This window comes from Dryobates pubescens, chromosome 12 (assembly GCF_014839835.1).
Source record: "Dryobates pubescens isolate bDryPub1 chromosome 12, bDryPub1.pri, whole genome shotgun sequence".
Taxonomy (NCBI): Eukaryota; Metazoa; Chordata; class Aves; order Piciformes; family Picidae; genus Dryobates; species Dryobates pubescens.
In genome coordinates this window covers 5,438,331-5,461,096 of record NC_071623.1, presented here as the reverse complement: position 1 = coordinate 5,461,096, position 22,766 = coordinate 5,438,331, and the positions used below count along the sequence as shown (strand labels likewise).

Below are 22,766 nucleotides of genomic sequence, written 5' to 3'. Positions count from 1 at the left end.
TGAGGGGCTGGAGAGTGTCCAGAGAAGAGCAACCAGGCTAGGGAAGGGCTTGGAGGACATCATATAAGGGCAGCTGAGGGAGCTGGGGATGTTTATGTGGAGAAGAGAAGGCTGAAGGAAGACCTCATTGCTTTCTACAGCTCCCTGAAAGGAGGCTGGAGTGAGGCTGGGGTTGGTCTCTTCTCCCAAGCACCCAGGGACAGGATGGGAAGCAATGGATTGAAGCTGTGCCAGGGGAGGGTTAGGTTGGGCATGAGGAAATCTTCTTGATTGAGAGAGTGGTGGGGGGTTGGAACAGGCTGCCCAGGCAGGTGGTGGAGTCCCCATGCCTGGAGGTGCTCAAGAAGCTGTAGCTGTGGTGCTCCAGGACATGGTTTCATGGTCATGGGAGTTGGGTTAGGGTTGGGCTTAATGACCTTGAAGGTCTTTTCCAGCCTTACTGGTTCTCTGATCCTGTGAGCACTGTCCTTAAAGAACAGTTTGCTTTGTTTTTCCAAATCAGATGCTGCTTAATTTGTGACTCTCATGATTTTTTTTGTTGCTGACAGCTTTACTCTCACCCTCTGACCTGGCAGGAGCTGGGGACTGGCCTAGACCTGCTGCCTGTTTGTACTCCAGGTCTGCTCCCAGCAGGGAGTAGATGCTGAGGGCTCCTGGAGACTCTCATGCAATACACTGAGATCATTTACATCACATGCAAGCTTCACTCTTTAAAGCAGCACTGAATCACTGAAACAATTCATGATGTCTTTTAATCTTGAGGTAGTTTTTCCACACAGGCTTCAAATACTCTAAGAGAAGGAGCCCCTGGCATTGTCCTTCTGTCTTTTGCTGGAAGCAAAGCAGATTATTCCTATCATATTCTGCAGGGGTGCTGTCAAATGCTGTTCCAGGCTATGGGCCAAAACCTACTCCCAGCCCATGTGCTCAGCTCCCACTGGCATCAATGATACCTCCAGCAGGGCCTGACAGCAGCAAATGGGCAGAGATGTGCTGGCTGCTCAAACAGCACCAATCTATGTGCTGAATAATTCATCTTAAACTGTTGCACAGATGTCAAAATGTTATTGCTGATTTCTAGCCAGCTGAATGGGGGTTTCTGCTCCTGGTACAAGAGTGTCAATGCCTTCAATACCAGGAAAGAGCTGGGAGGTGTCTCAGCAAGGCAGCAGGGCCCATACATGGCATGGCTGTGAACACAGAATGGGCAGGGTTGGAAGGGAGCTCAAGGAGCAGCCAGTCCCAACCCCCCTGCCATGGCCAGGGACACCTCACACTGCAGCAGGTTGCTCACAGCCACAGCCAGCCTGGCTGCAAACACCTCCAGGCAGGAGGCTTCTACTACCTCCCTGGGCAACCTGTTCCAATTAAACCATACAATTAAAATGCTCATTATAGGCCACATTTCACTCTCCTTGCTAGGATTCTCCTGTGGATTCACTCCTCCAGTGCCTCCAAAAGAAATCAGGAAAGCATCCTCAAACATGCCACAGTTTGCATAGGCTTCAGTGTTTGGTCTCCAGCAACCACTTCAGCCCTTTGGGCTGACTGTGAAGTACCCTACAGAGTAAAACAACCTCCAAGTAAAACAACCTCAGAGCCACAGCCAAGTTTTGATAACAGAGTAGACCAAGCAAACAAGCAAAGCCCAGACTCTGCCCATGAGAACAAGCAGATCCCTCCTGCCAGCCCAGCCATGGCAAAAGCCCTGTGGCAGAAGTCACAGAAACATTCAGGTTGGAGCAGAGCCTCAGCATCACCCAGCCCAACCATTCACCCTGCTCTGCAAGGGTCACCCCTAAACCAGAGCCCCAAGCACCACATCCAAACCACCCTGAAACACAGCCAGGCTTGGGGACTCCACCACCTCCCTGGGCAGCACATTCCAGTCCCTGACCACTCTTGCTGGGAAAAATGTTCCCTACTGTCCAGTCTAACCCTCCCCAGTCACAGCTTGAGGCCATTCCCTCTTGTTCTGGCACTAATCACCTGTGGGAAGAGACCAGCACCAACCTCTGCACAACCTCCTTTCAGGCAGCTGTAGACAGCCATGAGGTCTCCCCTCAGCCTCCTCTGTTTCACACTGACCATCCCCAGCTCCTTCAGTCTCTCTCCATCAGATTTATTCTCCAGGTCCTTCCCAGCTTCCTTGCCCTGCTCTGCCCTGGCTCCAGCACCTCCACATCTCTCTTGTATTGAGGTGCCCAAAACTGGGCACAGCACTCGAGGTGCAGCCTCCCCAGAGCTGAGTCCAAGGGGACAGTCAAAGGTCTCCTTCCTCTCCAAAAGCAAGGAAGAAAAAGGATATTTTCCTCTTTTCCCCTACTGCTAACCCTGCAGCAGCCAAGCTGTTCAGATGGGCTGAGCACCAAGACTGCCCAGGAGCTGGCTCACCCTGCCAGCCAGCCTGCTGGACTCCAGCTGCTGGTGGCCATCAACCACCTCTAGGAGTGAGATGGGACCCCCATGGGCACAGAGGCTTGGGTGCCACCATGGTGGGGTAGTAGAGATGCAAGGGAAATAGGGAGGATGCAAGGGAAATAGGAAGGATGCAAGGGAAATAGGAAGGATGCAAGGGAAATAGGAAGGATGCAAGGGAAATAGGAAGGATGCCAGGAAGTCACAGAATCACAGAATCAACCAGGTTGGAAGAGACCTCCAAGCCCGTCAAGTCCAACCAATCACCCAACCCTATCTAATCAACCAGACCATGGCACTGAGTGCCTCATCCAGACCTTTCTCACACACCTCCAGGGATGCACCTCCCTGGGCAGCCCATCCCAAAGGCCAATCTCTCTGGCTGTGAAGAGCTTCTCGCTAAGCTCAAGCCTAAACTTCCCTCTTCAGTCAACGGCTTCCGACTCGAGCTCAGCCACTGTGGATCTCTGACACCAACCAAACGAGTGAGTGCACCTGTGCCAGAGCCTGGCCACATCCCTGCCAGGGATTTCTCAGCTGAGAAGTGCAGTTTCCCACCCTGGGAGCTGGTCTGGGTGGAAACAGAGCCAGGCTTAACGAGGTCTAATTTGTTTTAAACCCATAGGTTTCCTCTGCGTAATTAACAGCGCCCGTGGCTCAGCAAGCCATTCCTTACCCTTGACTGCTTGCTATTAGGGAGGAATTTGCTGTGAAATACTGCTCAGAGGTGGGAAGCAAAGCCACATAATTCAAGTTTTAATTAAAATGTAACAAAAAAAAAAATAATAGATCTATCACCCCAAGCCAGAGACATGGAAGGAAGAAGCATCCAAGCAAGCCCCACCCCAGCCCCCTGCCTCCTTCTCTCCAGTTGACTCAATTTAGCCTTCTGATGCTGCTTGAATTCTTGGAATGGGTTTCTCTTCCTGGCTGCCCTGTGCCCAGACCACAGCTGAGGTTCTGTCTCTGCAGTTCCAGGAAGCAGCAAACCTGCCAGTGAGCAGGGCCACGAGGGTGAGCAGAGGGCTGGAGCTCCTCTGCTACGAGGACAGGCTGAGAGAGTTGGGGTTGTGCAGGCTGGAGAGGGGAAGGCTCCAAGGAGACCTAATTGTGGCCTTCCAGTATCTGAAGGGGGCTTCAAGAAAGCTGGGGAGGGACCCCTCACATTAGATCAGGGCACCCAGAGCCACATCCAGCCTGGCTGCAAACACCTCCAGGCAGGAGGCTTCCACCACCTCCCTGGGCAACCTCTGCCAGGCTCTCACCACCCTCATGGGGAACAACTTCTTCCTCACAGCCAATCTCAATCTCCCCACTTCTAGTTTTGTTCCATCCCCCCAAGTCCTGTCACTCCCTGACCCCCTCAAAAGTCCCTCCCCAGCTTCTCCTCTCCAGCCTGCACAACCCCAACTCCCTCAGTCTGTCCTCACAGCAGAGCAGCTCCAGCCCTCTGCTCCTCCTCCTGGCCCTTCTCTGGACACCTTCCAGCACCTCCAGATCCTTCCTGGAACAGAGACTCCAGAACTGGACACAGAGCTCCAGGTGGGGTCACAGAATCACAGAATTAACCAGGTTGGAAAAGACCTGAGAGATCAAGTCCAACCTATCACCCAGCACCATCTAATCAACTAACCCACGGCACCAAATGCCTCAGCCAGGCTCTTCCTGAACACCTCCAGGGATGGGGACTCCACCACCTCCCTGGGCAGCACATCCCAATGGCCAATCTCTCTTGCTGGGAAGAACTTCTTCCTAACATCCAGCCTCAACTGCAAAATTGTTCTAGAATCATTGAATCATTGCTGGGGCTGGAAGGGACCCCAAGTACCATCCAGCTCCAACCCCCCTGCCATGGGCACGGACACCTCACACTACAGTGTGTGGCAGGGCCTCTTCCCTGGGGCTGAGCTCCTCTGGGTGGTCTCTCTTAGGTGTTCTCCATGTGGCACCCAGAGCCATGGCCCTAGTTAGTCATAAGGTGTTAGGTAGTAGGTTGGACCCAATGACCATCTCTGAGGTCCCTTCCAACCTGGCTGATTCTATGATCTTGGCTGGTGAGGGTCTTGCCCCCAGCTCTGAGAGGGGTGCAGTATTGGTGGTGGTGGAGCAAGAGCTGATGATATTATGCTAACTCCACTGGTTTTACCTGGAGGCTCCTTGAGTCTGGTCTCAGCAGAGTGGATCAGAGGGGGAGAATCACCCCCCTGGCCCTGCTGGCCACACTTCTCCTGCTGTGATTGAGAAGGCAAAGTCCCTCCCAAGCTGGGGCCATACTGGCTGTGATCTGGGGAAGCTGGGGGGCTGGGCTCCCTCCAGTCCCCCCCCACCCCCAAGCACTGCTCATCAGCCTGCTAAGACATGTCAGCAAATCACATGGCACCTTGTAAAAGCAGAAGTGTTTTTATTTGCCAGTTCCCCATGTTTTGGGCAGAGTGCTGCTGTGTGCAAGCACAGGGAATAAAAGCATCAACAGTCAGCACCATCTGGAGAACATTCTTCCTGCAGGCTTGGGACCAGCAGCGGCCTGGGTGCTACCTGCTGCAAATAAATGGCACTGCAAATGGCCACAAAATAGGCTGGGTCCTTCCCCAAGCACAAAGGGTGAGGACTGGCTGGAGAGCAGCCTGGAGGAGAAGGCCTTGGGGGTGTCAGGTGGTGCCAAACTCCCCAGGAGCCAGCAGTGGTCCCTGGCAGCCCAGCAGGCAGCTGTGTGCTGAGCTGCAGCCAGAGCAGGGAGAGCAGCAGCACAGGGAGGGGATTCTGCCCCTCTGCTCTGCTCTGCTCAGCCCCCACCTGCAGCACTGCCTCCAGCTCTGGGGCCCCCAGCACAAGAGGGACCTGGAGCTGCTGGAGAGGCTCCAGAGGAGGCCACCAAGATGATCAGAGGGCTGCAGAACCTCCCCTGTGGGGACAGGCTGAGAGAGTTGGGGCTGTTGAGCCTGGAGAAGAGAAGGCTCCAGGGAGACCTCAGAGCAGCCTTCCAGTACCTGAAGGAGGCTACAAGGCAGGAGGGGACTTTTGCCAAGGGCTGGGAGTGATAGGATGAGAGGGAATGGATTGAAACTTGAGGAGGGCAGATTGAGACTGGAGAGGAGCAAGAAATTCTTTCCAGTGAGGCTGGGGAGAGCCTGGCACAGGTTGCCCAGGGAGGTGGTGGAAGCCTCCTGCCTGGAGGTGTTTGCAGCCAGGCTGGCTGTGGCTGTGAGCAACCTGCTGTGGTGTGAGGTGTCCCTGGCCACGGCAGGGCGTTGGAACTGGATGCTCCTTGAGGTAACCCTGACAATTCTATGACTTGGACCTGATGAAGCAGGTCTAGAGGATGCCACAAAGATGAACAGGGGGTTGGAGAAACTCTGCTGTGAGCACAGGCTGAGGGAGCTGGGGGTGTTCAGCCTGCAGAAGAGAAGGCTCCAGGCAGACCTCACAGCAGCCTGCCAGGAGCTGAAGGGGCTCCAATAAGGCTGCAGAGGGACTGTGCCCAAAGGCCTGCAGGGACAGCAGCAGGGGCAAGGGTTTGAAAGGAGAGCAGAGCAGATGGAGATTGGCTGTGAGGAACAAGTTCTGCCCCAGGAGGCTGCTGCCACACTGCCACAGGTTGCCCAGGGAGGGAGCTGAGGCTCCATGGCTGGAGCTGTTGAAGGTGAGGCTGGAGAAGGCTGTGAGCAACCTGCTCTGGTGGAGGATGTCCCTGCTGGGTGCAGGGGGGTTGGACTGGATGCCCTTTGGAGCTCCCTCCCAACCCAACCCATTCTCTGCTTCTATGATAATGCCTCTGGTTGGAAGAAAAATACTAACCCAAGGCAGTCAGTGATTTATTTTCAGCCTAGTCCCAGCCCCTCTCCCTGCTAACCAAATACAGAGCAAGCTGGCTGTGGGGTGTGAGGAGGCTCTGTCAAGGGCCCAGCATTTGCTGTGTTTGTTTAATCACTGCCATTAGAGCCAGGCAAATAATGAAATGGTTTGCTGTGGTGGCCAGGCAGGATGGAGGGGGGGGTGGGAGGGGAAAAACCATTAAAGAGAAATGTTTGGGTTGAGCAATTCAAAGAACTGGGGTTGGGGTTGGGTTGGGGTTTTTTTTTCCCCTCTTTTTGGTAAAATGCAAAAAGAAAACAACAACAACAATAAAAAATAAAATCCAACTGCTTTGTTTGTTCCACTGGGAGGACAGCAAGGCCTTGGAAGAGGAATCCATTCAGTTTGAAATGAAGACTCCATTTTCACCCTGGAACAAAGCATCAGAGCAGCTGACATTGTTCCCTCCTCCTTCCTTTTCTTTTTTGGTCAGAGAAGCACTTCCAGCACCCAGGAATTGATCCTTAGGAGAGCTTCTGGCTCTCTGGGGAAGGGAGGGAAGGATTCTACAGCATCCCTTCTCCTAATCTCAGCCCCATCATTGGCAGTGGCAGGGCTGAGCACTGAAGCTTTCTCCCTTGAGGAAGCCACCACTGGCCCTTGGTTTCTCTGCTGTGATGCTCTGCTCTGGGCAGCCCCCTGAGTGGAGACCCTGAGGGGGATTCAGAAGGATGTGAAGTGTGAGCAGCCAGACAAGGAATAGAATAGAATAGAATAGAATAGAATAGAATAGAATAGAATAGAATAGAATAGAATAGAATAGAATAGAATAGAATAGAATAGAATAGAATAGAATAGAATAGGACCAGGTTGGGAGAGACCTTTGAGATCATCGAGTCCAGCCACTACCTATCCAATCAGCTAAACCATGGCACCAAGCACCCCATCAAGTCTCTTCCTAAACACCTCCAGTGATGGTGATTCCAGCACCTCCCTGGGCAGCACATTCCAATGGCCAGTCTCTCTGTGAAGAACTTCTTCCTAACAACCAGCTCTGTTCTGCTCAGCCCCCACCTGCAGCACTGCCTCCAGTTCTGGTGCCCCCAGCACAAGAGGGACCTGGAGCTGCTGGAGAGGCTCCAGAGGAGGCCACAAAGGTGATCAGAGGGGTGCAGAACCTCCCCTGGCTAAGAGAGTTGGGGCTGTTGAGCCTGGAGAAGAGAAGGCTACAGGGAGACCTTAGAGCAGCCTCCCAGTACCTGAAGGGGCTGCAAGGAAGCTGGGAAGGGACTTTAGTCAAGGACTGGGAGTGATAGGATGAGAGGGAATGGATTGAAGCTTAAGGAGGGCAAATTGAGACTGGAGAGGGGGAAGAAATTTCAAGTGAGGGTGGTGAGACCGTAATGTGTCCTTCCAGTATCTGAAGGGGGCTACAAGAAAGCTGGGGAGGGACTTTTGAGGGGGTCAGGGAGAGATAGGACTGGGGGGAACAGAGCAAAACTAGAAGTGGGGAGATTGAGCTTGGCTGTGAGGAAGAAGTTGTTGCCCAGGAGGGTGGTGAGAGCCTGGCAGAGGTTGCCCAGGGAGGTGGTGGAAGCCTCCTGGCTGGAGGTGTTTGCAGCCAGGCTGGCTGTGGCTGCTGTGGTGTGAGGGGTCCCTGTGTGGTAGTTTTAGGCTATGGCCTTTAAAAACTTTTCCACAGATCTTGAACAGAAAGTAGTACAATGTAAATCAATCACTATTGGGTGTAAAGAAGAAAACAATGATAGCCCTAAACAATCCCAGTGGAGAGATCAGGGACTAAAACTAGTTGTACCAAAACACTCCCTCTCTTCTTTGCTCTGGGGGAGATACCAACTGCCTTCTGCTTGACCTTGGCTGCATTGTTTTGGCTAAGTCCAACAAAATCTCTCTCTGCTCCTTTCCCTGGTCCCTTCTGTGTACCAGGGGGTAAGGGGTGGACAGGGAGGGCCCTTGTGCTGTTTATTAGCTGTAAATCCCTGTAGATACTGTAAATCCTGTCTATTTTGTACCTATTCATTGCACTCCATTGTGGATGGTAGTTCTGCATGTAAATACAGCTTGCATTTGCTTCCAGCTGAGCTGCTCTGGCAGATTTGACGTTGGGGAGGGGGAAGTTTCAACCCACCACACCCTGCCCACGGCAGTGGGGTTGGAACTGGATGATCCTTCAGGTCCCTTCCAACCCTGAGAGTGCTATGATCCATGACTCTGTCTTGTGAAACAACGTGCACAAGGCCAGGCTGGGTGCCTGGGAGCAGAGAGCGGCTGTGATTGCTGAGGCACATGGCTGGCCTGGGTTCCCATCATCATCTGGGGGCAAGAGTGGAAATGATGGGCATAAATCAGCTTCAGTCCTTGCCTGCAGCTGTGCTGCTTGCTCTGAACCCAAAGCTGTTGCACACTGCTCTGCTGCTGAAGCCTGGGGCTGGCCACTGTTCCCACTGGAAGGAGAGAGGCTCCATTCCCACCACATTGATGTTTTCACAGGGCCTCAAGCGTGCCAGAAGTGTGTGAACAGGGAGGAGGGTACAGTCCCTTCCCCTGATAAAAATCATCAGCTCCAAACCCAGCCAGGACAGGAAATGATAACATGGTTCTGGTTCCCATTAGCTGTGTTTTCCTAATATAAATATTTGATCTCCTTTTATTTACAGAGTCCACTCACACCAACCAGAGGAGATGCTCTGCAAAGGGAAACTTCAGCTGTGTGGACATGGAAGCCACTGGACTCCTGACTGTGTCAGGATGATGCTTTGCTTACACAAAGGAGGTTTTCCTGGGCCAGGTGTGCAGGGGAAGCAGGTGATGGGAAGGTGTCTGCCTGTCTGTTCTGTGCCTCTGTGTGCATGGGGAGGTGGAGGGAAGGTTGCTCTTTGTTTTGCCTTTGGTCAAATTCAAACAGTGTGCAGTAACAAGAAGTAAATGTCATTTTCCTCCCATCCATCTTCATTTGGCATCCATTTTAAAGCTTACCTTTGACCTCTGAAAACGTTAATATACTTAAACAGATTGGGGGGGTGGGGGAGAGGAGGGGAGGGGGGAGTCAACCAAAACCCACAAAGCTCCTGGAAAAAAATTCATCACAGCCATAGCACAATGCTGGGCTGGAAAGAAATGGAACATCAGATGGCTTCCTCTTGAATTTGCAGAGACATTTGTCCAAAGCAGCAGCAGTAACTGTGCTACAATTAGCTATTATTTGCTCCTCCAATAAATATCCACCTGAAATGCTACAGCAAAACTCTCTCAGCAGAACGACCACAGCCTCCTACAAAATGAAATTAGCCCAGAGCCACAGAAAATGTCCTGAAAAGGACCTTGAGAAGCCTCCTAACCTAAGCATCTGCCCCAGGCAGGACTAGCTGTATCTCATAGAACAGCTTAGGTTGGAAGGGAGCTCAGAGCTCATCTCCCCCAAGCTCCCCACCATGCCCAGGGACCCCTCTCAGCTCCACTCAGCTGCTCAAGGTCTCATCCAGCCTGGCCTTCAGCACCCCCAGGCAGGAGGCAGCCACAGCCTCCCTGGGCAGCCTGTGCCACACTCTCACCACCCTCAGTCTCATCATCCTCAGCTCCACTCTAGCCCTGCTCTGCCTCAGCTTCAAACCATTCCCCCTTGGCCCCTTTTCCACCCTCAGCCAAAGTCTCTCTGCAGCCTTCCTGCAGGATGCCTTCAGCTCCTGGCAGGCAGCTCTGAGCTGCCCCTGGAGCCTTCTCTTCTGCAGGCTGCACAGCCCCAGCTCCCTCAGCCTGTGCTCACAGCAGAGCTGCTCCAGCCCTGGGAGCATCTTGGTGGCCTCCTCTGGCCTCCCCTCCAGCAGCTCTGTGTCCTTCTCCTGCTGGGGACCCCAGAGCTGGAGGCAGGATTGGAGGTGAGGTCTGAGCAGAGCAGAGTCCAGGGGCAGAATCCTCTCTCCTGCCCTGCTGCCTGCACTCCTCTGGCTGCAGCCCAGGATATGATTTGCCTCCTGGGCCGGAGAAGGCAAATCATCTGAACCATTCTTGACAGGAAACCTTGTTTAGACTTCCTTAAAGTTAGCAGCCTTAAATAGAACTGAGGAGGGGTGGGAGGGGGGAACAATAATGCAGAAATGCAAAGCTGTAATAGAAACATGAAAATCATTCATTGGTGTGCACCACGTACACACAAAGATGAAAACACAAGGAGACAACCTTGACCTCAATGAGACCTCTCCCACCTCTGACCACTTCTTACTCCTTAACCTACAGGGTTCAAAACAGGAAACTCTGATAGAAACATGTCCTTCCTTTTTAAAGGCTAAGATGCTGCCAGCCTGAGAGCTTCAGCTTCTTGGAAAAGCAGCAGTGCCTCTTCTCAACAAAGCTGGTCTCCAAAGGGGCCCCAAAATACATTGAGACTTCATGCTTCAAAGTGAAAAGCTCTTGAGTTCCACCAAAAAGCAAATAGGAAGCAGGAGGCTTGAGCCAGCCCTCCAGTAATCAAAGCAAATCTGAGATGCCTGGAGCCTCTCCATGACCAAGGGCGTGCACCTTGTCTGTCGGCTTAACCATTTCAGTGCACTACAGGACCACAGAAATCAACATTCAGGTTGGAGCAGACCCTCAGGGTCACCAAGTCCAACCCTTAAACTGATTCTACAAGGGTCACCCCTAAACCAGAGCCCCAAGCACCGCAGCCAAACCACCCTGAAACACAGCCAGGCTTGGGGACTCCACCACCTCCCTGGGCAGCACATTCCAATCCCTGACCACTCTTGCTGGGAAAAAGGTTTCCCACTGCCCAGTCTAACCCTGCCCAGCCACAGCTTGAGGCCATTCCCTCTTGTTCTGGCACTAAGGACCTGTGAGAAGAGACCAGCACCAACCTCTCCACAACCTCCTGTCAGGTAGCTGTAGAGAGCAATGAGGTCTCCCCTCATTCTCCTCCTTTCCACACTAACCATCCCCAGCTCCTTCAGTTGCTCTTCATCAGATTTATTCTCCCCTCCAGTCTCTGCACAGCTCTGTGAGTGCAGGGATCCACAGCTCGCCGCCATAAGCTGCTGCCACTTTCTGTGCTGTACCATCTGATGGCACCCAGGCCTACCCCCATCCATTTAACAACCCTCTTTAGGAGACAGAAAGCTGTGGTGACAGCTAGGATATATGCTAAAAGACAGCCTACAGCCTCCAGCTTTGGGGTACAGGATGGACCTGATGAAGGGAGAGGGTCCAGAGGAGGGCCGTGGAGAGGATTGTGGGGCTGGAGCAGCTCTGCTACAAGGACAGGCTGAGAGAGCTGGGACTATTCAGCCTGCAGAGGAGAAGGCTCCAGGCAGACCTCAGAGCAGCCTGCCAGGACTTGAAGGGGCTCCAGGAAGGCTGCAGAGGGACTGTGCCCAAAGGCCTGCAAGGACAGCAGCAGGGGCAAGGGTTTGAAAGGAGAGCAGAGCAGATGGAGATTGGCTGTGAGGAACAAGTTCTGCCCCAGGAGGCTGCTGCCACACTGCATCAGGAAGGTAGTTAAGGCTCCATCCTTGGAGATATTCCATGCTCTGAGCTACTTGCTCAGAGTGGAAGGATGTCCCTGCTGAGAGCAGGGAGGGTGGACTGGATGCCCTTTGGAGGTCCCTTCCACCCCAACCCATTCTATGATTCACGAAGTTAAGTAACACCCCTCTGGCCCACTTAGTTTATCCACCAAGCAGAGCTGATTAACTGAGCAGCTACAAAAAGCTGCTGCTGCTGCCTGAGCCAGTCACCAAGTAACTAACTTGGCCACTCAAGCAGGGAGAAGTTTTCTCCTCTGAAAAAGGTGACAAGTAGCTATGTAATGACTTCTATTATTTTCCCAATAAACTCAGCAAAAAAAAAGAGGACATTGCAGCTAGGGGGGGGCGGAGGGGGGGAGGAGAAAAAAAAGGCACAACACAGACAGAGAAATTAGCTGCTACTGTCATTAAGGATTCAGAGGCTGAAAAAGAACAGTTGGTGCAATGCAGCTGGAGAGGCTTTTAAAAGTGATTATTCTCTGGCCATTAACGAACTATTTTTCGCTGGAATGCAAGAGCTGCACTCCTCCAAATAACCTGGCACACCATCTGCCAGGGCAGGCAAGAGCCCTCCTCCTCTTGGCTCTCCTGGTGGCCGCTGCACTTCTCCCACCTCTTTGTTCCCATGAAAAGGAGAGAAATAATTAAAAGGCTGTGAATCACAGAGAGGTGTTTGGAGGAGCAATTAAGTCTTCCAAACCAGCCTGGCCAAGGGTATTTGAAGCCACAGCAAAGGATGTTCAAGGGTGGGGGGGGTGCTTGCCCTCGGTGGCCCCACCAAAGCTCAGTGAGGTGGTGTAGGAAACTCAGAATCATGGAATCACAGAATATCCTGGGATGGAAGGGACCTGCAAAGGTCATCCAGTCCAACCCCCTCTGCAGTCAGCAGGGACGTCCTCAACTACATGAGGCTGCCCAGACCGTCACCTTGAATATCTCCAGGGAAGGGGCCAGGACCTCACACAGCAGCTACCAGCAGCTTCCTCAAATCTAGAGGCCCCTGGAAAATTTAGGCCTCCAGCTCTGAACAACAAGTAAGGAAAACTTCTGTATTCCTGAGGACAAGCTGTGGAACCCAAACACGGGTGAAAAGTGTTGGGACTGTAGATGCCATCTCTAGAGGCGTGACCCAGTGCAGCCTGTTCCTGAAACAAAGCCGTTGATGGCTAGCACCACATCACCAACTGACTCAGAATAACTCACCTTCCATCCACCCCAGTTCATAGAGTCAACCAGGTTGGAAGAGACCTCAGAGATCATCAAGTCCAACTTATTACCTAATACCTAACACCTCCTGACAGCTATACCATGGCTCCAAGTGCCACATCCAAGCCTTTTCCGAACACCTCCAGGGATGGGGACTCCACCACCTCCCTGGGCAGCTCATCCCAATGGCCAATCTCTCTTGCTGGGAAGAATTTCTTCCTCACATCCAGCCCAAATTTCCCCTGGCACAGCTTGAGACTGTGTCCTCTCCTTCTGTCACTTCTTGCCTGGGAGAAGAGACCAACCCTCACCTGGCTACAACCTCCTTTCAGCTAGTTGTAGAGAGCAATAAGGTCTCTCCACCTCTCTCTTCTTAAGGAGAGTATTTACCAGCTCCCATTTTGCTTCCCTTTCCCCAATAAGGTCTCTCCTCCTCTCTCTTCTTAAGGAGAACATTTACCAGCTCCCATTTTGCTTCCCTTTCCCCAGCTGCCTGCTTCAAAGCCACCATTTCAGCTGCCAGCGCACGCAGCCCCTTGGGCACCTCGCACCACCGCAGCTCCCTGCGCCCTCACCCTTCCTCCTGCCTGCTGCCCGCTGCTCTTCCCCCAAACCCTTGCTCACGCTGCCAGCGATTTCTCCTGGGATTTATGGGTGGGTTGTGGGTGGGTTTTTTTTTTTGTTTGTTTGTTTAAAATATATATCTGGGTGGTTTGCTTTTAATCAGTAGCTGGGGGGCACCCATCGGATGCCCTCAGCTCCCACAGCCACCCTGTGATTTACAGCCAAGTAATTGGGGTCAACCTCTCTGCCACATCAAACTCTTCACATTTGGCCCCATCTTTGGGGACCTCAGAAACATCTGAGATAAATAAAGCCAGGCAGTCACTGACAAAAGGCTCTGGCCTTAATTAGGATCATTCTGGATTTAGTTTTTTATTTGATTATTATATTTGGGGGGGCAGAAATCTTGTCCTTTGCCAGCTTGATGTGGCTTGCAAGGTTATCTGCCTTTATTTTTCATGATCATTTTTTTATTACCCTCCCCTCCCCCTTTTAGTTCCTACAGCAAAATATTTGTTATTTCCACAGAGCTTTCCCCACCTTTTTTCTTTTTTCCCTCTCTTTTCTTTTTTCTCCTTTCTCCTTTCCCCCCCCTTTCTTTTTCCTTTCTTTTTTTTCCTTCTCTTTTTTCTTTTTTTATCTTTTATTTTTCTTATCTTTTATCTTTATTTTTTTTCCTTTTCCCCTTTTTTCCTTTTTTCTTCTTTCCTTCTTTTCCCCCTTTTTCTTGTTTGTTTTTTTTCTTATTTTTCCCCTTGTTCCCATTTTTTCCCTTATTTTTCCTTTTCTTTTTTCCTTCCCCTCTTTTTTCAGTTTTTTCCTTCTTTTTTCCTTTTCCCCTTTTTTCTTTTTTCCTCCCTCTTTTCCTTTTTTCCTTCTTTTCTTCCCCTTTTCCTTTTTTCCTTTTCTTCCCTTTTTCCTTTTTTCCTTCTTTTCTTCCCTTTTTCCTTTTTTCCATCTTTTCTTCCTTTTTTCCATCTTCTCTTTTTTTTTTCCTTTTTTCCATCTTTTCTTCCCTTTTTTCTTTTTTCCATCTTTTCTTCCCTTTTTTTCCCTTCTTTTCTTCCCTTTTTTTCCCCCCTTTTTTCTTTTTTCCTTCCCCCTTTTTCTTTTTTCCTTTTTTTCCTTCTTTTTTCCTTCCTTTTTTCTCTTTTCTTTTTTCCTTCCTCCTTTTTCCTTTTTTCCTTCCTTTATTCCCTTTTCTCTTTTTCCCTTTTTTCTTTTTTCTGTCCCACTTTTTTCTTTTTTCCTTTTTTCTTCCTTTTTCCCTTTTTTCTTTTTTCCCTTTTTCTTTTTTCTTCCTTTTCCCCTTTTTTCTTTTTTCCCTTTTTTCTTTTTTTTTCTTTTTTTCCTTCCCCTTTTTACTTTTTTCATTTTTCCTTCTTTTTTCCTTTTTTTTTGTTTTTCCTTTTCCTCCCCTTTCTCTTTTTTCTTTTTTTCCCCTTTTTCCTTTTTCCCTTTTTTCCTTTTTTTTCTCCTATTTTCTGTATTTTCTGTTTTCCCTTTTTTTTAATTTTTATTTTTCCCCTTTTTTTTATTTTTTCCCCCTTTAAAATTTTTGTCTCCCCCCCCTTTCAATTTTTTTTCCTTGGTTTTTTTTTTTTTTTCCCTTTGGCTTTTTTTCCCCCCTTCTTTTATTTCCAAGGCTTCAGGCAGCCGGATGACAACCACTCCTTATCTCTTTGGCTGCCTTCCACAACTAAAAATAAGAGCGCCGTTGTCATGCCAAGGGAGCTGCACCCTTCCCACCTCCCTTCCCTCCCGATGTGCACACAGCTGGCTGCACAGGAACGCCCCAGGTGCCATTTTCTGCCCATTTTTTTTCCCCTGTGATGTTGCTGCGATTCCCCCCCCCCCCCCCAGCTATGTTTCTAAATCACACCAGGGCGCCCCTCCCTCTCCCGTGCCACGGATCCTACCAACCTCAAGTGGCAGAAGGTCTGGGTGACACCCAGCCCATCTCTGACTGCCCTGACCCAGGCTTAGGGGGCAGGAAGGCCAGCAGGCAGCCAAGCACAGCCCCAGCAGAGAACGACTGGATCAGAAGAGGGCCAGGATTAGGCATTGATGAATCGCAGCAAGGCTGCAGCCTCTGTCTCGTCGGCTCCAGCGGCAGCATCTGAATGTCAAGCTCCATCCCCTGGCAGCTGCCAGGTACCACCTCTCTCTCTCTGAGGCTTCAAACCGCCGTGCCCAAGGCGGCTGGGGAAAGGGAAGGCTTGGAGTTAGAGTCGGAACTGACAGCCCAGGGCAGGCAAGCCCGCGGTGGGGCGCGGGCAAAGGGGAGGGGAGGCAGGGAAGCAGTAAATTGTTTGCCCAAAGCTACACACTGGCAGTGTGTGGCAGAGGCAGAAACGGGAGCCAGATTGTCTAAAGGGGAGGGAGGGAAGGGGGGAAGTTCCACGCACAGATCAGGAGAGGAGCCAGCCCCCCGCACAGATCAGGAGAGAGACCAGCGCCACGCACACACCTCGAGGGGGGAGCCAGCCCCACGCACACACCACGAGAGGGGAGCCAGCCGCCTTTGTTCCACGCACGCACATTCTCGCTGCTGCAGGATGTGCCCAGCCAATGCCAAGCTTCCTGAAGTTGCAGGGCGTTCAGCGCGCCCTGCCCCGGCATACGCCGTGCCCTGCCCCTGGCACACGCCGTGCCCGCTGCGTGACTGGCTCCGTCCTCCAGCCCCCGGCCTGCAACGCAGCCCCAGGCGAGCAGCAAAACCTCATCCATCAATGGCATTTTTGGGTAGGGAGCGATCGGGACCCTGCAAAACCCATCACCTGGAGCGGGGGGGATTCCAGAGAGCTCCGACTGCTGGAGCACCTCCAGAATTTAACGCGCACACGGAAAGTCAGCATCAGCCTGCGGGTAGCCCCTCTTCTAATTGGGCTTCAGGTCATCTCCCGAGGTGAAAGAGGGATCTCAGCATCTCCAGGAGAGTCCCATTGGAGCTTATCGCAGAAAGCGACAAAGAAAACAACCCTGGAGGTTTTTGCAGCCAGGCTGGATGCGGCTGTGAGCAACCTGCTGTAGTGTGAGGTGTCCCTGGCCACGGCAGGGGGGTTGGGACTGGCTGCTCCTTGAGGTCCCTTCCAACCCTGACAGTTCTGCGATTCTGTAAAGGCTACAAAATCCACCAGGGGACACCGAGGACAAAACAGCGAGGAGGGTGCACGAATGGAAGAGGCTGCTCCAAGCAGAGAGCTGCGCAGGGAAATAAATGTGCAGAGGATAGCAGCAGGACAGTTCCTGTCGCTAACACCTGATTCACCAGGGCCACTCACAAGCCGATGAAGAGAAAACACAAGAAGAAGGGCAAGGCAAAGCTCTTCCCGATTTACATATTGAAAACCAAAACAAAATGATGGGAGTGTGCTCAGTTTTCCATCCTCTATTTAGTGCTACGCCTGAAACACTCCAATCAGCAGCATGTTTGGGAGGGAATCTTGACTTTAAACCTTAAGCCGATTTTGCCAGGGATAAGTGGCATGAAAGGTTACTTAAGGGGGGAAAAAATAATAAAGAGCATTTCCTCATCAAGTCCAAACGGAAAATACCTGAAGAATTAATGGGCAGCCAGGTCCTCTTTCCTCTTTAAAAATACATCTCCCCTCCCTCCCCCCCCCCCACTCCTCCCCGCCCCAGGGTATCTGTAAATAGACGATTTGTCCACAAATCCTGCGTTTTAAGCATTGTTTTCAAACCAGACTTCTGCTGGAGAAGCCACACGCGAGAAAACTAAAACGTCAACAACAGCGACTCGACCAAAACCAAACCCACCTCCTAAAAACAAGAAGGAAGGGGGTGGGGGGAAACGAGAGAAAGCAAACAACCGCCCTGCAACTCCCGCACGGGGGGATGGAGGGGGGCACCCTGCAGCATCTCTCCCCCCCGAGGAGGGGATGTGGGAACTTGCGGAGCTGGCACCTTCACCCAGGCGCCCACCGCCTGGCAGCCCGAAGCGCCGCGGCCACGCCGGCGCAGATTGCCCCACGCCCCGCGACAACCTTAAGCCATTAAGGATGGGGGAAGGGGGGGACGACACACGACACACGCAGGTGACAGTTCAGCCTCCTGGCAGCCCTCGCCGAGCATCCAGGAGGAATTTCTGCCCCGATCTCCTCCTCCTCGCTTGTGACCGGCAACGAGAGGGACCCGTACAGCATCCCGTTATCGCCCATCTTGAAACCCACCCTTATATTTGTAAACCCTCTTTTTCCCCTCAGCGTGCGGAGCGGGGGGCGCTTCGAAGCCGCCGTGTTTTGTCTCCCGTGGGGGCAGCAGCCCCGAGCCGTGGGGAAGGGGGGGGAGGATGCCTCCCTGGTGCACCCACGAGCGTGATTTTGGAGAAGTTGCGCAGGCAGCAGCAGAAGGAGGAGGAGGAAGAAGAAGGAGGGTGGAGGAGGGTGGAGAGGGTGGCTCTGGCCACCGTGTGGTTACGATCTCGCCCCGTCCCTCTCCCCGCCTCGGCCCTCCGCGCCCCTCATCCCCCCGCCCCACCGGCGGGACGACCCCGCACAAAGCCGCCGCTAAGCGCCGGGGTCTGGCTGCGCCCGCTCGGCGCCACCATTAACAATAGTCACGGGCCGCGGCGGGGGACGGCGGAACCACCACCGCCTCCCTTCCCCACCGGGGCACCGCAGAGCCCGGCCAGCGGCTAGGGGAAGGGAGGGATGGAGCGGAGAGAGCCCCGCACAACGCCGCCGCCGCCGCCCCGGCCAACCTGTCACCGCTCCCCGACCCTTCCCCCGGGCTTGTCGCCGCGCAGCCGCCCCGCGGCTCCTACCTCCGGCGAAGGGTGCGGCAGCCGCTAGCTGGGATCCATGGGGGCCGCAGCCGCCGCCCGCCTCCTCTGTCAACCCCGCCGCCGCCGCCGGGGACGCGCCGCCCTGCCCGGTACCCGCGTCCCGCTCCCCCCCGGCGCCAGGCGGGGCGAGCGCCGGGGCTGTCCCACCCTGAACCGCGCCCACCGCCGCTCGGCCCCGCCCCCCGCCACCGCCTCTGCTCCCCCCAGCCCCCCCTTACACACGCCAGTACCGGAGCCGGGGGGGCGGCGGGCCGCGGAGAGGGGAATGCCTGGGTTCGGGAGCACTGAGGGTCCCGCACGGCCCCCGCGGGAACACCCGCGGAGCCCCGGAGGATGCTGCGGCAGGCAGCGGCATCCTTGGCTCGTAAATCTCATGGATTGTTTGCTGCCCGCTTGCTGGAAGTTTTGACCTTGTCTCCTCTGCTGCTGTCTCAGACTGGCCACGTTTCTAATTTCCTATTTCCCCTTTCCCCTTTCCCTTTTCCCTTTCCCTTTCCCTTCTTCCCCTTCCCCTTCTCCCTTTCCCTTCCCCTTCTCCCTTTCCCTTTCCCTTCCCCTTCTCCCTTTCCCTTCTCCCTTTCCCTTTCCCTTTCCCTTTCCCTTTCCCTTTCCCTTTCCCTTTCCCTTTCCCTTTCCCTTTCCCTTTCCCTTTCCCTTTCCCTTTCCCTTTCCCTTTCCCTTTCCCTTTCCCTTTCCCTTTCCCTTTCCCTTTCCCTTCCCCTTCCCCTTCCCCTTCCCCTTCCCCTTCCCCTTCCCCCTTTCCCCTTTCCCCTTTCCCCTTCCCTTTTTTTTTAACAACCTTTCCTCTGTCTTTCCCACCCCCTAACCTCCCTTGTCCCCATTTCCCCACAAAGACTCTGAACATCCCAAGCCCCTTAACCACCACCTCTGGGCTTCATTTTTATTTCCCCTTAAATGGTTTTGTGGAGGGGGCAAAAGAGGTAGGTTTTGTTTGTTTTCACGGGTTTCAAATCGCTCTTAGCGTCGCTGGATGCTGGGTGGAAGGTGCATTAAACTAAATCCGTGGCTAGCATTACATAATGTGCCCTCAAATGTCCATAAAAGATGATTGTAATTCCATCTGGATTTCTGTTGATATTAGCAAACCACTCGAGAGTTCCTCTGGCTGTTTAATGGGCGTTGCACACACACACACACACACACAAAATAAAACCCCTTTTGCCTGGTGCTGGATCAAACAGATTATGGTTTAAGGAAGGGGGGGGAAGCACACACAGCCATGACATGCTAGGAATTAGTGAAAGAAGGGGGAGAGTGTGGAAAAAACCCCCACCACCCAGAATATTTAGTAGGTCATCTGCCTAATCCATCTTCCAAACCAGAGTAGGAATGTTCCCCCACTCCCCTCCCCTCTCCCCCACCAATAGGATCATTTAATTTATGGGCATTTGTCTCCTTCTCTCTCAAATGCACCAAGTATGTGACTTCCTCGTTGCCTGGAGGAATTTAGGTCAAGCTGCCTGAGAGGGAATTTTGTAACACTGATGTTATCCCATCTTGGGGTTGGGTTGGGTTGGTTTTGGGGTGGTTTGATTTGGTTTTGATGTAGTTTGGTTTTGTTCGGTTTGCTTCACTTTGGTTTGGGTTTGGTTTGGTTTGGTTTGCTTCGGTTCAGTTTGGTTTGGTCTGGTTAGGTTTGGTTTGGTTTAGTTTGGTTTGGTAGGGTTTGGTTGATTTGGTTCGGTTTGATTTGCTTCGGTTCAGTTTGGTTGAGTTTGGTTTGGTCTGGTTTGGTTTGCTTTAGTTTAGTTTGGTTGGGTTGGGTTTGGCTTGGTTGGGTTGGGTTTGGTTTGGGGTTTGCTTTGGTTTAGTTTAGTTTGATTTGGTTGGGTTTGGTTGGTTTGGGTTTGGTTTGGGCTGGGTTTGGGTTTGGTTTGATTTGGTTTGGTTTAGTTTGATTTTATTTGGTTTGGTTTGGGTTTGGTTTGGGTTTGATTTAGTGTAGTTTGATTTGATTTGGTTTGGGTTGGATTTGGTTTTGGTTTGGATTTGTTTGATTTGGTTTAGTTTAGTTTGATTTTATTTGGGTTGGGTTGGGTTTGGGTTTGCTTTGGTTGTTTAGGTTGGGTTTTGTATGGTTTGGTTTTGTTTGGTTTGGTTTGGTTCAGTTTGATTTGATTTGGGTTGGGTTTAGTTTGAGTTTGGTTTTGTTTGATTTGGTTTAGTTTAGTTTAGTTTGGTTTGGGTTTAGTTTGGTTGGGTTGGGTTTGGTTTTGTATGATTTGGTTTAGTTTGATTTGGTTTGGGTTGGGTTGGATTTGGCTTGGTTGTTTGGGTTGGGTGGGTTTGGGTTGGGTTTGGGTTTAGTTTAGTTTGATTTGGTTTAGTTTAGTTTGATTTGGTTTAGTTTGGTTTGGTTTGGTTTGCCCCTGGACAGCACAACTGTGCATTTGCAGTTGGTGGTTCCTTCTTGCCCATCGTCACGGGAAGATCTTGGCCATGGTTTTCCACAGGTGGAGAGCCCAAGGAGAAGGACAGCTGGGGCAATGTCATCTCCATGCTTACTAGGGCCAAAAAGTGGGCCAAATGTCAGGACTTGACAGGAGTGCAGTAGAGAGGAAAGCAGATTTGTACGGGTCTGTAAATCCATGGCGCTTCTGCACCTTGAATGCTGCTGGGGCTCTGTTCTCACCAGCTCTGCAGGATTGGAGGAGTTCTGGAGGAGGTCAGCAGTGATGACCCATGGTCTGAAATGCCTTTTCTGGTAGGTTCACACTATCAGAGTGCATTAAAGGTTGGAAGGGACCTCCAGAGAGCATCCAATCCAAGTGCCCTGCCAGAGCAGGAGCACCCAGGGTAGTCTGCACAGGAATGGATCCAGGTGGGGTTGGAAAGTCTCCAGAGAAGGAGACTCCACAACCTCTCTGGGCAGCCTGCTCCAGGGCTCCCTCACCCTCACTGTCAAGAAGTTTCTCCTCATGTTGAGCTCAAACCTTTTCTGTTCAAGTTTATGTCCATTGTTCCTTGGCTTATTGCTGGGCACCACCCAAAAGAGCTTGGCCCCCTCCACTTGACCCCCAGCCCTCAGCTATTGATAGGCATTGATCAGATCCCCTCTGAGACTTCTCTTCTCCACACTAAAGAGCCCCAGGGCTCTCTTCACAGGGGAGATGCTCAAGTCCCCTAAGCATCCTCCTGGCTCTCCCTTGGACTCTCTCCAACAGGTCTCTGTCTCTCTTGAACTGGGGAGCCCCAAACTGGACAGAGTATTGCAGGTGTGGTCTCAGCAGGGCAGAGCAGAGGGGGAGAAGAAGCTCCCTAGCCCTGCTGGTTCATGCAGCCTGGCAAGAGGCAGCTGAGGGGAGGTGTGACAGAGGTTTGCCAAGTCTCGAGTGGTCTGGAGAGAGCGAGCAGGGCCTGCTGGCTCTGACTTCCAGCACAAGAAGCAGAGGCCATTCAATGAAGGGAGCAGGCAGCCACTTCACCTCACCAGGCAGAGGTGATTCTTCATACAAGCACAACTGAAGAGCTTCTTGACATCTGACAGCAGGCAGCTGATGTCGTGTTGAGGAGAGGATGAATGAACTTCCAGATAGAGGAATCCATGGAGGGCAGCCAGGCTAGCTCTGTTCTTTCCCTTTCCTCTAGGTTCTCCATGGACAGCCACCATTTACCTGTGTGCTGTGAGCACAGCTCTCAGATTTGGGTTAGTTGCCTGCTGCCCATAGCTTTCCTAAACATAGAGTTAAGTGCTGACAGGGATGAGTGGCTTTCTGGTAGGTATCAGGTTAGGAAGGTGAAGGAGTCTTGTAAACAAACAGAGAGGCAGCTGAATGTCAGCTGAGTGGCCCACCTGGGACAGCAGTGAGGCATCACAGAGTCACAGAAACATTCAGGTTGGAGCAGACCCTCAGGATCACCAAGCCCAACCATTCACCCTGCTCTGCAAGGGTCACCCCTAAACCAGAGCCCCAAGCACCACATCCAAACCACCCTGAAACACAGCCAGGCTTGGGGACTCTTGGTGGGAAAAATGTTTCCTACTGCCCAGTCTAACCCTCCCCAGTCACAGCTTGAGGCCATTCCCTCTTGTTCTGGCACTAATCACCTGTCAGAAGAGACCAGCACCAACCTCTCCACAACCTCCTTGCAGGTAGCTGTAGACAGCCAGGAGGTCTCTCTCCCCTCAGCCTCCTCTGTTTCACACTGACCATCCCCAGCTCCTTCAGTCTCTCTCCATCAGATTTATTCTCCAGGCCCTCCACAGCTTCCTTGCCCTGCTCTGCCCTGGCTCCAGCACCTCCACATCTCTCTTGTGCTGAGGAGCCCAAAACTGGGCACAGCACTCGAGGTGTGGCCTCCCCAGAGCTGAGTGCCAGGGGACAATCCCCTCCCTGCTCCTGCTGGACACAGCATTGCTGAGCCCAGCCAGGATGCCTTTGGCTTTCTTGCCCCCCTGGGCACACTGCTGGCTTCTCTTC

The 22,766-nt window shown here is 52.4% G+C and overlaps 1 protein-coding gene across 1 annotated transcript in view; it reads right to left on the bottom strand.

The window, feature by feature from the left end:
• Positions 1 to 18,454, bottom strand: part of RAI2 (retinoic acid induced 2) — a 59,188-nt gene extending 40,734 nt beyond the window's left edge. Inside the window, exon 1 of the mRNA XM_054166028.1 lies at positions 18,304 to 18,454. The gene's annotated coding sequence lies outside the window, so the exon portion shown is untranslated. The remainder of the gene's footprint in view (positions 1 to 18,303) is intronic.
• Positions 18,455 to 22,766: the final 4,312 nt, after the last annotated feature.